Consider the following 16,443-nt stretch of genomic DNA (forward strand, 5'->3'; position numbering starts at 1 on the left):
AAGACCAGTCGAGCACAGAAAAGTATTTGAATCCAAGAAATGATGCATTTAAACCGGGCTTGCTGTTTAAAGCAGAACAAAGCGAATCATCAGCGCTGTCTGGAAAGTGTTCCATCAGACCGTTTCATTGGGCGAGAGGAGGGGGATGACCCGCGGGGGCGGTCCCAGAATGAGCCGGTCGCGGGTCAGCAGGGGGGCGGGGAGGGTGCGTCTGATGGGCCTCAGGGCTGCCTCAGGGTGGGACGGGCGCTCTTTCGGGGACCTGGCTCGGCCCCGCACGGACACCCCCGTGGAGAGCCTCATGGTGTCCAGCAGCAGGCTGGCGGAGAGGGGGGTGTAGCCTTCAGGCAGCCCCCCATCCTGGAGGTTTCTGGTGGAGAACACGCAGACTGCCCCATCTGGGAAGCCCCACTTTGGGACCCCCTCGTAGGGCATGGGAGGCTGGGATGGGAGCCCCCCTGTCCTCCTGGAGGGCAGCGGGGCCAGGCTGGGCTTCAGCACCTCGAACCCGGGGCAGAGGTATCGGCGCCGGAGGCGTTTTGGGTTCAGCCTCGGGACGTCCGGGGGTCTGGGTTTTGGGACTGCAGTGGTGGAGCTCTGCTCGTCCGGGCTGGTGGTGCTTGTGAACGGACTTCCCAGGAGAGGAGGAGAGGGGGTCCAGAGAGAGGACAGCCCAGTTTGGGGTGGGGACTCCTGCTTCCCCCTCTCTTCCCTCCTCTTCGGTGGAGGGGGCACTATGGGTCTTGTGGGACTAATGCCCCCAGCACCTGGTTCTACTGCCCTTCCCCTGGGCTTTTTACCAGGGCCACTCTGCCCAGTGTCACTCTTGCTCACTGGCTGGATTTTGGCTTTGGTTTGTTGCGCAGCAGAGGGCGCTGTTGTCTTCTGCCTTGACTTCGGTACACGTGGACCTGCCTGTGGACACGGTGTCAGAGAACTTAGTCACTACATGAGCCAAGCTATTTATTTCTCAATAAATTCAACAAGGTTTGTATAAACATGTAGAAATTGTTCCTTGTGTTCTCTGATGTGTATTGTAATTTCTTTCTTAACTTTTTGTTTCAGCGTCATCCATAGTGGGAAATATCTTGCAATATTTTCCCAAAACTGAATGTTACGTTCTAACGAGCACGTGTAAGTTAAAAACCGGAACGTGCACAGACACAGTGGCCCTCCAGGATCTGAGTCTGAGATCCCTGGTGTATATACTTTACCTGTGGCGTGGAGGTGTGTGTGGTTACCTGTGGAACGAAGGTGTGTATGGGGTTTCCTGTGTGTGTGTGTGTGCGTGTGTGCGTGTGTGCGTGTGTGCGTGCGTGCGTGCGTGCGTGCGTGCGTGCGCGTGTGCGGTTACCTGCGGAATGGGTATGTGTGTATGTGTGGTTACCTGTGGAGTTGGTGGGTGTATGTACGGTTACCTGTGGGGAGGAGGTGTGTGTATGGTTATCTGTGGGGTGGTGGTGTGTGTTTGTGTGTGTGTGTGTGTGTGTGTGTGTGTGTGTGTGTGGGGTTACCTATGTGGTGGGTGGGTGGGGGTGTGTGTGGTTACCTAGGTGGTGGGTGGGTGGGTGGGTGGGGGTGTGTGTGGTTAACCTATGTGGTGGGTGGGTGGGGGTGTGTGTGGTTACCTATGTGGTGTGTGTGTGTGTGTGTGTGTGTGTGTGTGTGTGTGTGTGTGTGTGGGGTTACCTATGTGGTGGGTGGGTGGGGGTGTGTGTGGTTACCTGTGGGGTGGGGGTAGGTGGAGCTGGTGATCTGGTTCGTACAGGAACCGAGCCGTCTGCCCAGGCATCAGTCTCTCCTGGCTGGGGCTCAGAGTCCTCCTGCCACAGGGGGGCGCTGTCTGCTCCCTCCCCTCGGTCCTGCATCAGGAACTGCCACTCCAGCACCGCCACCAGGGTGTCCCGCGCTCTGCACACTGCGTACGGCAGGAGCTGGGGGGAGGAAGGGGAGAGGTTTCCATGGGCACACTCGAGTGTTCCCACTGCTCCGTTTGGGGCTCGGGTTTAGTAAATTCCTCAGTTGCCACACTTAATGGGCTCATTCCAACCCCTCATTTCCCTTCTCTTTTCTCCTTTTCTGGCCATTAGCCCCACCCATCGGGAGAGTGATCCAGCATTGGAGTATATAGCCAATTAGCTAATTTAGCCAGGGTGATTTGTGTAAACAAAAACACGCAGACACACTGACCTTCAGGATCAGAATTGCCCAGCCGTGTTCTGTGACCACACAGAGAAGCCTTTTGGAACCCACTCTTCTGAGAATTAACATTACAATAGTTCTATGTACTTTGTGTGAATTGAAATGGCAAGCCAGAGATGGCGTGACCCATGAGCACAGGTATACAGCTGAATTCAGTAGGATGGCCTGATTTATTTGCATTAAGGATTGCTTTATATTCACAGGCTCATTACAAACGTGTTCCTCATTGCAGAGACTGAAGTCTTTTCAACATTCGTTACTGTTTGAAGGACAGGCTTATTACTGCCATTAATCAGAAGACATTGATTTCTTTCAAATCACCGTCAAGATCTGTCACCATGCTATTGAACTGAAAGAATAACCCCGCTCTTAGCAAACGTGGGTTACAGCGTCAATACAGTTTCTAACCTCCACTGACCTCGGCTAATATGCAGAAAAGATTGCAGCAGCCCAAAACTAACGGCGCATAAGCGTTGTCACGCGGGTAGCGGTTGGCCTCACCTGTCTGTTTAAATAGACCCTGTAGCACTTCTCCATCACGTGGCTCATCAGTTCATCCAGAATCTCCGCGACCGTTTCCTCTCCCTCCTCCCGTGTCACCATGGTGACCCACTCGGATTTGGGGAGACGGCCCGGGACGACATCGCCAGTGGCGGGACTGGGCGCCTGGATAGGCGCTGGAGATGCGGAAGTGCGCCCCCTTCGCGTACGAGACTTCGGTGTGGAGGGCATTGCTGTTGTTTACAGAAAGAATGCACAGGCAGCTGATGAGTATACTCCAAATATAACAGATTTATGAGTGTTTTTTTCTCTCGAAGATGTTAATTTCACAAATTACACTTGGCGAGTCCGTTGAATGTGTGTATGTGCGCGCGAATGTGTGTGGTTTACGTTTGTTGTTGACCTGCAAGAAAGTAAATTGTGATCATTTATGCACGTGTCAGTGTGTAGCAATAAGGTGAGAAGAAAAGTTGTCGCAATGATAGTTTAGCCCTTGCAGCACTTTTGCACTTTATTATCACCCTTTATTATCATTCCTCCTCCTGGCTTCACCTTTTTTCGTCACCCTGCGCCGTTTTTAGCGACTTGGGTGAAATCTGTGTTGATGGTTCAGGTGGTGTCTCTGGGGCTAACACAGCTTTCCTCAGTTTGTCTTCTATAGCCTATAGCCTATAGGCGGTTATTTGGTGTTCTATAACTAAACTTGGATCTTCCTCTCATCTACACCTGGACTCATTACACTTTGCGGTGTATTGTATGCAAACGCCCTACAATACGTTTTCTTACCTCCCGCCTTTTAATCTGTAACCTTATTTGGCTGCCTGTTCAGCGCAGTTTGTGACACCTGGCAGTAAATCAATCACAGTCAAATATATAGCTAGCTAAATACTCTTGCTAACCACAGGAATAAAATGGAACAGCATTCACTTACCATAGGTTAATTATCTCTAAAGTTGGGTGAACGCCGTGTTAATGGTTCAGTAGGTGCCTCTTGGGCTTACGTTGTTTGACACTTTCACTTACCATAACGCGTAGTAACGAGGTTGCCTAGCAATGCCAAACGTTTTGAAGCAATGTGGCCATTTGTTATAAGCGCATTTGTTATATTTACTCCACGTTTAAAGTTAATAATACACATACATATTTAAATATCAATCTGACTGTTCATATTTTTTCTCTTGCGTTTAAAAAAAAATCTGTGTTAGTCTAAAGTGTTCATTAAAATATTGCTTGATTTGGCGCCATTAATGGGGACATAATGCATTCATTATTTTTACTACCAAATAATTGCTAAAGATTTGTCATTCTTCTCGTTGAGTAAGGATAATATTTTTAGGCTAATCCTTGCAGCTCTATAATATCAGAAACCATGTGTTTGGGGTGCGGGGTCTGTGCAATTCACATTTTCACCAGAAGATGGAGCAAATTCTCTGTCTATGTAAAGTTGAAGTCACTTGTCTAAAAATATGCGGGCTTATACCAGTTGTTGGGTTTCTTTCTACATTGATTTCCCACGAGAATTATATGCTTCATCAGACTCCGTGTCACCCACTAATCCAAAAGCATTCTCAAAATTATTATTTTAATTTTATTTTTCTGGCCGGTTAATTTAATTTAGTGGCAACGGAATCTCAGGAACCACAAGGCCCTGGAACTAGTCCTTGTACATCAGAGATGTATGTTTACTTAAGTTGTGCAACATATATTTGTTTTGTGACTTTGACCTACTTTTGCAAGATGGCCACCCTAACGGACAAAAACACATTTTTGCTGATAACTTTCAGAAGAGACCAGGATTGTGCCTGTAGTCAAAAGGGTTCAAGAATAGTAACCATTTTATTTTGGGTATGTCATTTTTAAGCTTGTGGCAAGAGAAGGGGCAAAACTTAAGGGTTTAACCATGAGTAGAGGTAAACAAGTTCAAATGGTATATCCCAACAGTCTGTTTTCTTCAGTATTCTTTGTCACTTTAAGGACATTCTCAGAGGAACATAACTTTGTCCTTCTAGCCCAATCGCACTGGAGGGGACATTTTACTGGATTTTATTGGAAATTGAGTGCATGCTTAGAAGTTAAGGCAAAGATAATGGCAAAATCTTGTGTGTGTGCGTGCGTGCATGTACTGTATACATGCGTATGTGTGCGCGCGTCCATGTGCGCATACATGTACTACAGATAAGGCATGGAGACAAATGCTACAATAACCAGAGATAGATATGGAATGCACACACACAAAAAAACCCACTTACAACAATCCAGCAAAAAAAAAAAAAAAAAACCCTCCCCAATTGCTGTACAGAGGGAAGAGAGAACATATCGCATCCCTCCCTCTATATTAAATCAATTTTATTTCCATGGTACCAGCGCAGCAGGGAATGCTATCTGTCAGACGGGCCATGCATCCAGACTTAGACTATTGAATTATTAAGCAAAGAGTATCACAGCTGTATGGAGATGAATGGAGACGGGGCAGCGTTTTGTGCATTAGCCCCGGGCAAAATGTCACAGTAACTGCATTATTATTATTAGGGTTAAGCTGTGTAGATGCCTGGGCACCGTATAATTTAATGGTGTTGGGGGTGGTCACAGCGCTCATAGCGCAGCAACAGACAGTATTACGGCGGGGGTGGAACTGGGAATCCGCGAGGGATAAAAACAAGGCGAATCGATGGGAACCCCCAACCGCTGGTGTGCTTAATGCCGTTACGTAACGCCTGGCGGCCAAACCGGACCGTAAATACGGCTTTAAGGTCACCGTGTTCAGAGTAATGAACTCGCCGCAGTATTCAGTTCAGTATAAAATCCAATAATGCTTCCGCTGTTCCACTGCGGGCCGAGGCTACGGGGCACTTTACAGCACAATATACTAGTGTACGGGTCTGTTCGCTGTGACGCATTGTGCTACCATTCACAACTGTGTTCTGATAATGCCATTCAGCCAATGCGATGCTAAGCAAAATAACTCGCCTACTCAATACCACGCTGTGTGGATGTGTGGTAATGATACACTGATGTACGAACTGTATTGTTTGTGGTCAATTTGGAAGTTATCTATTGTCACATAAAATAAATGCTGTTTTTTGTGTAAAAGAAACGACATTCAAGCCCAGCTGTGGAACTCTATGGTTGTCACGGTTTACCACGTTTGCACTTGGTATGAGCTAAATTGGGGATAAGTTGGTTGGGTTTACCAGATATACCACTGTCCTTGGATGTTCTGGAGTTTTTTCAGACGTACACCCTGGATGGCAGTCCAGTGTTAATTCAACTGTAACGTAATTCATTAAACATAGTTAATTCAAGTCCCATAGAGACTGCCTTATACTACAGTATTTAAGGCTGAATCTTTTACTGTGTAAGAAAACGAATTCAGATTTATTATTCTAGATTTCTGCAGTTCATCAGTCACAGTCAAAATGCAACATGGATTTTCACCCAGGTATTATGTTTAAAGATGAATGCAATACTTAATGGAACAAGTGCAGTGTAAAGCTGCTTCACCCCTGTACTCAAACGGCAGATGAAGCTCTGGAGCGCTCTGGGTAATTCGTGTTAAAGCTGGGTCTGTTTGCTTCCCGTTGTAATTGGGGAGAGTCCGTTTCCTCTGTGGAGAGATCAGTGAACAGGGCTTTAAAAATGTTATTCATTATACTTCATTGTTGTTTACAAGCCTGATCATTTGGATTTGTATAAAAGAAGAACAACAGAAGAGTTATTACACAGACCACAACTTCTGCTTATTTATATTCTCAGAACTGGAGAGGAAGCCTTTCGGTTTTTCCACAATCTTCTGGCAACTGCCTTCCTGCTGTTTGAGTCAAAATAATATCATCTGTCTCCAAATTAAGGCAGGACTTCTCTATTTTTACCCCTTCCTCAGACCCAGTCTGTTTCAGTCTTCTGACCCTTGCTGATCCAGGAGCAGTAGCCAGCCTTTGAGCTCAAATTCAGTGTTGCTAAATGACCAGTCTGGAGGTATGGATGCACAATAACTCGAGAGTCTAACCGTTCTCACACTCTCCTCCACCACCTCATTTTCACCCAAAAACAGGTCTGACAGAGAGGCCCTGTAGGGAACCGTTGATAGACACGTCTCTCTCCTCCTTCCATACCTGACTTCTCTATGTCAATGATATATTCCCAAGAAGTCCGAATTAAATTTAGTATGCGTGTGTGTGTATAAGCAGGTAGGGGGTTCTACAGCAAGGGTTTAATTGAATGAAAGTATTATTTTGAGGGCACAGAGGACTGTCACAAAGATGCTTTACAGAGTAACAGAAAGGAGAAAAGAAGGGAGATCCCAGATAGCACACAGTAAACATGGTAAACGCAGTAAACAACTCCCTAGTGTTGAGAAAAGACTCCCAGATGAGAAGGAATCTCGGGAAGAACCGGACTGTCGAGGGGGGAAACCATCTTCTGCTGGCCTGTAGGTTAAAACGACAGTCATATTTTCTTCATGAAAGAGAAGAGACTATCTTCTACTGAATTATGAACAAACAAGGTCTTTTTTTCAAGTGTTTTTGTTTTTGTTTTTTACATTATCAGTGTATTTCAAATCCAGAACCACATCTGCGAAGATTACAGAATAGATTACATTTGTTATTCATGAGATTTTGCATTCTGTTACGAAGGTGTGACATGAGTTCTTGATAATTCAAAAAAACAATCTCACCCCTGTTTGCAGAATCAAGTTATTTTAAAGACAATACCAGACAAGTTATGTCACCCGGGTCGGACATTTCAGCAGAGGAACGGAAGACGTAACCGCGTTGCAGATTAACGGGAGCGATCCTCGTTGACACACGATTCGTCCCCGCTCTCTGTGTGTCTTAAGTTGCCTTAGTGTAAATCCTGCTGGAAAAAGCCTCCAGCGCTAACGGATAAACAGGCTAATGCCTCCGCTGACTGCCAAGGCACCGCACTGACAGCACGGGGAGTGAGACCGCTCCTCTGCTGTTTAGTGCAAATAGACAGCGATCTAAAAACTGCCGAGAGAGAGAGAGGGAGGGAGAGAGAAAGAAAAGAAACAGAGCGAGAAAGACAGAGACGCGGAGAGAGGGTGAGAGACGGCTTTCTGAAATCTGAAGAAAATACATTCTGCTTTGGCATTATTTACAGCTGTATTTCATGCCAATAAAGCATTCTGAAATCTGATTAAAAAAGAGAGATGGAGAGAGAGGCAGAGACAGAGAGAGGGGGAAGCAGAGAGGCATGGGATGTGCAGGGGGGAAAAGGTGTCACATGACACTCCCCGCGATGATTCACTCTATTTATTATTATATTCCATTTTTCCTCTCTTGAGATCGAGCTGAAAACGCAAGCTTCCGCTTTTCTATTTTTTATTTTCTTTCTATTTGCGTTATTATTCCCGGACTCTGAATGGCTGGCTGCGACGCTTCCTGAGTGGCTGAATGGAAACAGACGAATTAGCCCAGATGTGGTTAAAGGGAGGGCGCAGAGGGCCACTTCAGCAGATCTGCGGTTAAAGGGAGGACGGAGAGGGCCACTTCAGGACGCTGATGGAGAGGCTGTTCAGCAGCGGTGACCATCGGCAGGACAATCAGCCAATCATTCATAATCACGCTGACGCTGTAATTCACCGCTATCGTCATCATTCCCCTGCTTGAATCCTAATTGAAAGATGAATCTTAATTTGAACCTTAATTTGCGGATACACAAATTACCCCCCCCCCCCCCACCAAACCACCCAAAGCTCCCTCAGATAAACAACCGGACGCAACTCACGAAATAAAGGTGCAGCCGCAAAGCCTTGATTCTACTGCAAATTAAGCAGAAGGGCTTGAGGTATAAATACATTTCAGCTGATGGACGGCTGTTTTGGGAGATGCTCTAAATGAGGCGTTAATGGTAAATGGTTGGCATTTATATAGCAACTTTATCCAAAGCGCTGTACAATTGATGCTTCTCATTCACCCATTCATACACACACACACACCGATCGCGATTGGCTGCCATGCAAGGCACCGACCAGCTCGTCAGGAGCATTTTGGGGTTAGGTGTCTTGCTCAGGGACACTTCGACACAGCCGGGGGGGGGATCGAACCGGCAACCCTGCCAGACGACTGCTCTTACTGCCTGAGCCATGTCGCCCCTAATGGCTGAAGCCAGCATGTGCAGAGGAGTGAGGTGGATACGGGGCTCATTCCAATCACTTATTTCTCTCCTCTTTTGTCTTTTACTGGCTTCTGACCTGGAAATTGATTGAGGTCTGCCATCTTTAAGGACATTCCAACCCTTTAAATGTTCCCTCTAGAAGTTAGGAACTCCAAATCTTTCCTTTTAGCAAAAAAACATCAGTGCATCCTTTGTGGAAGTATTTTTCGGAAAGCCTCACGTATGTGATTGACCTGTGGATCCACCTCTCCCCATCTGCCACGTCTGTAACTGACCTGTGGATCCACCTCTCCCCATCTGCCACGTCTGTAACTGACCTGTGGATCCACCTCTCCCCATCTGCCACGTCTGTAACTGACCTGTGGATCCACCTCTCCCCATCTGCCACATCTGTAACTGACATTTGAAGGATCGAGGTCATTCCATTTGCCTAATTCATATTCTCAGTCGGGCCATTGCGTTAATGTGGTAATCCAGTGCGAGCAGAGGTGCAAGGTGGATCCAGTCACTCGGGTACTGTGGCGCTATCCCAGAAGGCTCTCTGTCTGTCTGTCTGTCTGTCTGTCTGTAATTAGCATTGGCGGCGCTCTGCCCCCTCTCTGTGTCGAGCAGGCCGAGCAGGACCTCCGCTGAAAGCGCTGGGCCTTTAAATAAATATGAGCCCCGCGCCATCTGTCTTGGAATAGCACTGCTGCTCGGTGTGTGGACCATGCGGCTCTTCCCTGTGTGTGGACCGTGCGGCCCTTCCCTGTTTGTGGACTGAGTGGCTCTTCCCTCTGTGTGGACCGTGTGGCTCTTCCCTCTGTGTGGACCATGTGGCTCTTCCCCGTGTGTGTACCGTGTGGCTCTTCCCCATGTGTGGGCCGTGCGGCTCTTCCCTGTGTGTGGACCCTGCGGCTCTTCCCTGTGTGTGGACCGTGCGGCTCTTCCCTGTGTGTGGACCGAGTGGCTCTTCCCTCTGTGTGGACCGCGTGGCTCTTCCCTCTGTGTCGACCATGTGGCTCTTCCCCGTGTGTGTACCGTGTGGCTCTTCCCTCTGTGTGGACCGTGCGGCTCTTCCCTGTGTGTGGACCATGCGGGTCTTCCCTGTGTGTGGACCGAGTGGCTCTTCCCTCTGTGTGGACCATGTGGCTCTTCCCCGTGTGTGTACCGTGTGGCTCTTCCCTCTGTGTGGACCGTGCGGCTCTTCCCTCTGTGTGAACCGTGTGGCTCTTCCCTCTGTGTGGACTGTGCAGTTCTTCCCTGTGTGCTGTGTTTGTACTGTGCGGCTCTTCCCCATGTGTGTACCATGCGGCTCTTCCCCGTGTGTAGACCGTCTGGCTCTTCCCCGTGTGTGGACCGTCTGGCCCTTCCCCGTGTGTGGACCGTCTGGCTCTTCCCCGTGTGTGGACCGTCTGGCTCTTCCCCGTGTGTGGACTGTGCGGCTCTTCCCCGTGTGTGGACCGTGCGGCTCTTCCCCGTGTGTGGACCGTGCGGCTGTTCCCTGTGTGTGGACCGTGTCGCTCTTCCCCATGTGTGTACCGTGCGGCTCTTCCCCCTGTGTGGACCGTGTGACTCCGTCCCGGGAGCTCAGCGGAGGAGGACGTATAGACAGGGAACACATCTGGCGTGCAGAGAGGGATTTCTGACGTCCGCTGTGTTTGCGAGCATGCCCAACTGACTCCTTTCATTCACACTGTGTCTGTGTACAGGTCTCTGCTCCGTGTAGACTCTGAGTCCACGTGCGATCAACTGAAGACACATACTGTATTACCATCCCCACTATTACACCCCCCAGCCCCCCACCCCCCCCATTACAAAATACACCCACCCAAAATGTCACCTGTCAAGTTATTAGGTTCTACAAAAATGCTCACGTTTTCATAATGTTTGAAACACTCATGAAATCGATTGCTGTTCACCATGGCGAGGTGAATTTCTGTTCTGGGCATGTACATTTTCGTTCTCACCATGTGCTGGTGGCATTGTTGCCATAAACACACATATACAGTACACACACACACTAGACTAAGCCACCCCCTCTGGGTCAGTGTGGGGTTAAGAGCCTTGCTCAAGGGCCCAACATTCATGCAGATCTTATCATGGCTACACACGGGCTTCCAGGTTCTGGTCTCGTAACTTAGCTACTAAGCTACAGGCTGCCCCACAGCCATGTATGCACAGAAGCACTCTCTTACATTTACTGACGACAGCAACCATATGAGCAAACAGGCGAGGTCCGGAGGAAGCGCTCTTTTCCTTGGAAAAGGGAAATAAGGGCTGTGTCATCAGGATGAGCCGCAGTGACTCAGGAGATACCAGCTGGGGCAGGTACTGGGTTGTGTGTTGCAATGTGCGGCTGCATTTTGTTTCATGGTCTATTGTGTATGTAGCCCTGTTATTGTTCTCATACTGTGTGCCCTAAGAGCTGAAGAAGAATTTCTATGATAGCTTTCATGGACTATAAAGATTTCTATTCTTTTCTTGCACACAAAAATGGGTGCGCCACACACACACACACACATACCTTCTCTATAGTAGGCCTCTGTTTTCACATGCAGCAAATCCTAAAAATAACAGCCTGGCAACCACAGCATTTATTTTGTCAATAAATAACTGATGAGATTAAGCTTGGAATCATGAAACCAGGCGCTGAGAGTGCAAGAAGTGTGTCCCTGCATGCACCTTGCTTATTTTGAGGGGTACTTGATACAAACTTTGATACAAACCAATCACAAAAAGCGGTTTGATTCTGAGGTGGTGCCCAGAGATCTGTTGAATAGTTGGGGGGGCAGGTGGTGGCCTGGAAATGAACAAATCAGTGGCAACTTTCGAGTGCAGAGAGGCAACCTCCAGGTATGATTAAGTTTGAAAACTTTCCTCACTTTTCCAACTGTTCCACCGTTCCTCTCCTGCGTATGTTCCATTACGAAGATTGTCTCTCTAGGGCAGTGGTGGACAGTTCCGGTCCTGGAGGGCCGGTGTGTACGCAGGATTGTTTCCACCAATTACCCTGGCTAAATTAGCTAATTGGCTGTAAACGCCAACACTGGTTCACTCGTCGATTAGACCACACTCAAACGTTTCATATAGGGAGACAAAAACAGTCTGTTTGTAAAATGTCAGATAGCCTAACGACGAGGGCTGGATTCAGCCCTCCTTACCTACATCTGCTAGCGGGCATTAGGTCCTACAGGTGGGTCTTCAAAGGGGTTTAGGAAGGCCAAACCATGTGGGGTAAAAGAAACCCATGAATACTCACAATGAAGCATATTAAACAATATCCATTCAGTTGTGAGATGTTAAATATATGGGTTTCATCTATGAACACACATTAAGCTATATCAGTGGTAACCAACCCTGTTTCTCTAGATATACCAGCCTGTAGGCTTTCACTGTAACCCTAACAAAGCACACCTCATTCAGCAGCTAGAGCACGGCTGCCCAACCCTGTTCTCGGAGATCTACAGGCCTGTATGTTTTCACTCTAACCCGAACAAAATACATCTCATTCAACAGCTATAGATCTTGTTGAGCTGCAAATGTGTAGAATCGGATGTATTAAATATCAGTTGAAATGAAAACCTACAGGACAGTAGATCTCCAGAAACAGGGTTGGTTGTCACTGCGCTACACTGTAAGCAGAAGTGGGTCACAGGTAATGTATTCTTCATAAATAGGTCATGGAAACACGGCTCTAAGGTTGCTGAGGTTAGCGTCTGACATTACTCCTGCAGCAATACGAACAATAACCTATGACCTGGAAGTACTTGGGTCCCAGGAGTGGCTTTGTTGGCATTAATTCCTTGCGGCGTACTTCATTTCCAGTTCATAAATGCATTAAATGTGGGAAATGTCAAAATGAAAACATGACTGTAGGCAAATCAATAATTTAACCAACACGGTTGGCTAATGGGCTTCTTGCTTCAGTGCTATCACGAACAATGCTAATGGCATGTTGCGCTGAGATGGTAATGAACACCTCTTTTCTGGTTATTTTTAAACGTATCCCAGATCAGTGAGTAAATTTTAAATTAATTGCATTTGGGATTTCCCCGCGTGCTGCTGGGTGTTTTATTAGTACCCAGGAGCCGTTCTGAAACTGCATCTCTGGCCTCTGCAGTCAGAAGGGAGTCCTCCCTCTCAGAAGCTCTTCTCGCTGGATTTCATTGAAGCCCTTTAATTTCATTCAGCAGAGGGACTGCTTCCTAACCAGGCCTAACGTCACAACTAACGTCACAACTGCTTCAATATGTCGGCCCATGTGACACAGAGCCACACATATAGATCTAGCGAGCTAACTACAATTGTTCAGTAACTGATACAGGTTAAATGTGGCAGCGCACAGTACATCAGACTTTTATAAGCCAGTTTGTTTGTAATACATACATTGCAACATATGTTAATGGCTAATTGAACATAACATCTATTGAATGTTTGTATTCTAAGTGTGTATATTTCTCAACATCTTCCATTTAACACTTTCTGTCTAATTTTTAATATTTCTTTTAAAGTGGCAGTAATGATGCTATGTCTTTTGGCATTGTCCCAACTCAAGTAAACAATAAATAAATCAATTTGGGCGGCCTGTAGCGTAGTGGTTAAGGTAAATGACTGGGACAGGCAAGGTCGGTGGTTCTAATCCCGGTGTAGCTGCAATAAGATCCTGGGATTTTTATGCACAACAGTCTCTAGAGTTTGTGAGGGTGTGAAAAACAAAAACATCTCGTGAGCAGCAGTTCTGCGGACAAAAATGCCTTGTTAATGAGAGAGATCAGAGGAAAAGGCCCGACTGGTCAAAGCTGACGGGAAGGTGACAGTAATACAGATAATCACGCATTACAACAATGGTATGCAGAAGAGACCACACACCGCATCGAACCTCTGAAGTGGATAATTGGCTACAGCAGCAGAAATCCAGTAAGTCTAGAAAGTGTAATAAATACCTAATAAAGTGCTTACTGAGTGTATGTCAAAACAATAAAGGTAAGTAGAACAGAAGTGGGGAGGCGTGCAGCTTTGTTAAGCGGGGGGGGGGGGGGGTCACTTTGTTCAGCCTGCACTGCGGAGGGTCTGTTTCTGTGGTCATCAGCAGCGAGAGAACAGACACATCCAGCTGTTTGCGTTTCCGCTCCGGTTGGCGTATCGCTAGCGTGTTCGCTCTCTCTGGCGGTTTCATCTTCCCCCCGTCCCGTCCGGCCCGGCTGTCTCAGTGCACCAGGAGGGTGGCACCTGGACCCTCGTCCAAAAACACCGTCGCCCTGAAAACCGCCGCCTCACCTTTTATAGGTGGGCTATTTTTAGTCTGTCGGCAGTGGTGTGGTCTAACGGGGGAGGAAGGGGGGGTCTGGTGGCCTTGTAGGTTTCAATGAACAGTTGTGGTTCTATGCCAAACAAAAATGAACTGCACAAGGTACTCCCTGTCAGAGAATCTGACCAGTTCAACACAGTAAAATACTGAGAATTAAATCAACACTTACAGACTATATATGGTGCTACTCTGGTCCAGTATAGGACCGTAGTATGTACTCTGTAGGCGTTAAAGTAACACTGGTCATTGTACTGTGTGAATATGCATCAATCCAAGGCACGTTGTCAATGTGGACTGGGTTCTATATCTATTCCTTAATACAACAGGAAAGGAAAATCTGACTGGATGTTTGGAAACAGGCAAGATTTTGGGTGTAAGGGGAGGTGGGGGGAGGGTGGCAGAGGGGGTCATGGTCAGGTTTCTCACAGTGTAACGTGATTAGGGCCTATTTGGGACCATAAACCACCTGCCCCTTCTCTCAGCTTCTCCCACTGATGGCTGTGAAAGACACACACCTCCTCATCGTTCTCTGGACACGAGCATTCACGGCTCGCTCCTGTAGCAGCATGTACTTCAAGAGGGGTTAAATGGTGTGTGTGTGTGTGTGTGTGTGTGTGTGTGTGTGAGTGTGTGTGTGTGTTTCAGTGTGAGTGTGTGTGTGTGTGTGTGTGAGTGTGAGTGTGAGTGTGAGTGTGAGCGTGTGCGTGTGCGTGTGCGTGTGTGTGTGTGTGTGTGTGTGTGTGTGTGTGAGTGTGAGTGTATGTGTGAGTATGTGTGTGTGTGTGTGTGTGTGTATGGGTCATTCTACTTTGTTAAAAGGCTTACAGAACAGAATGTGACTTGAAAAAGCCAGTGAACCTATTCCCCAAACAACAAGCTTAGAGGTACATCACATGGAGTTTGAGTTGTTGGATAGACAAGTCAGATAAGTATCACAATAAGCTGCAAAATCTATTTTTTCTGAAAGGCCTTTGCCTCCCTGCCCTCTTAGTTAAGTGTTATGTGGCATGGACATAAAAATGGTTTATTATTTATTTGTCATGGAAGTGATAAATTGTGCACCTGTCTGGTTAATTTGATAACAGTTTTTGTCAGATTTTTCCGTTTTCAGTTTTTCCATGCCACACATTTGTATGTGAGCACAAAAGTATATGTATGTGCATACCTGTAAGGAAAGGGAATTAACTGAAAATATATTGATATAAAATTAAACAAACCCTGTATAACCCTTTATGAAATATATGGGCAAATACATAAACTATTGCAACATATCTACTACAGACGTTAGCATATAGACCTATAGATTACATTACATTACATTAATGGCATTTGGCAGATGCTCTTATCCAGAGTGACGTACAGTTGATTAGACTACGCCGGAGACAGTCCTCCCCTGGAGCAATGCAGGGTTAAGGGCCTTTTTCAAGGTTCCCAATGGCTGTGCGGATCTTATTGTGGCTACACCGGGGATCGAACCACCGACCTTGCAGGTCCCAGTCATGTACCTTAACCACTACGCTACAGGTCGCCGCTACCTAGATCTGTATCATATGTACCATGTACTATCTACTCTCAGTTAGCACTTTATTATCTATTTATTAGGCTTATTGGTCTTCTAATATTGTAGCCTATCCACTTGCTATCCACGCGTGGAACTGCTAGAGACTGTTGTGTGTTAAAATCCCAGGAAATCAACAGTTTTTCAGATACTCAAACCACCCTGTCTGGCACCAACAATCATTCCACGGTAAAAGTCACTTAGATCACATTTCTTTCCCATTCTGACATTTGGTCTGAAAAAGAGTTGAACCTCTTGACCACATCTGCATGCTTTAATGCATTTAGTGCTGCCACATGATTGGCCGATTAAATATTTGCGTTAACAAGCTGGTGTACAGGTCTACCCAATAAAGTGATCACTGATCACTGTGTACTTTTATTTATTTTTTGTTATTCTATTATCTTGTAACTTCTATTTTTATTGTTTTATTCTATTTTATTGTGTTTGATTGGTTGGTATTGAGATAAATACATATGGGATCAATAAATCTCACTGCCATGTATGACACATATATGTGATCAATAAAACCTGATTGATTGATTCAGGAGGGGGTGCTCAGGTCAGAGCAGGGTTAGGGAGCTGCAGTGTATGTGTGTGTGTGTGCATGTGTGTGTGAGTGTGTGTGTGTGTGTGCGTGTTGTATGTGTGTGTGTAGGAGAGGGACGTGACGGCTCCCTCGTACTCTGGGAATGTCCCAGAGAAAACTGCAGCACACTGCAGGCTCAGGTCTCTTATTTCTGTGCATACTCAT

This window comes from Conger conger, chromosome 11 (genome assembly GCF_963514075.1).
Source record: "Conger conger chromosome 11, fConCon1.1, whole genome shotgun sequence".
Taxonomy (NCBI): Eukaryota; Metazoa; Chordata; class Actinopteri; order Anguilliformes; family Congridae; genus Conger; species Conger conger.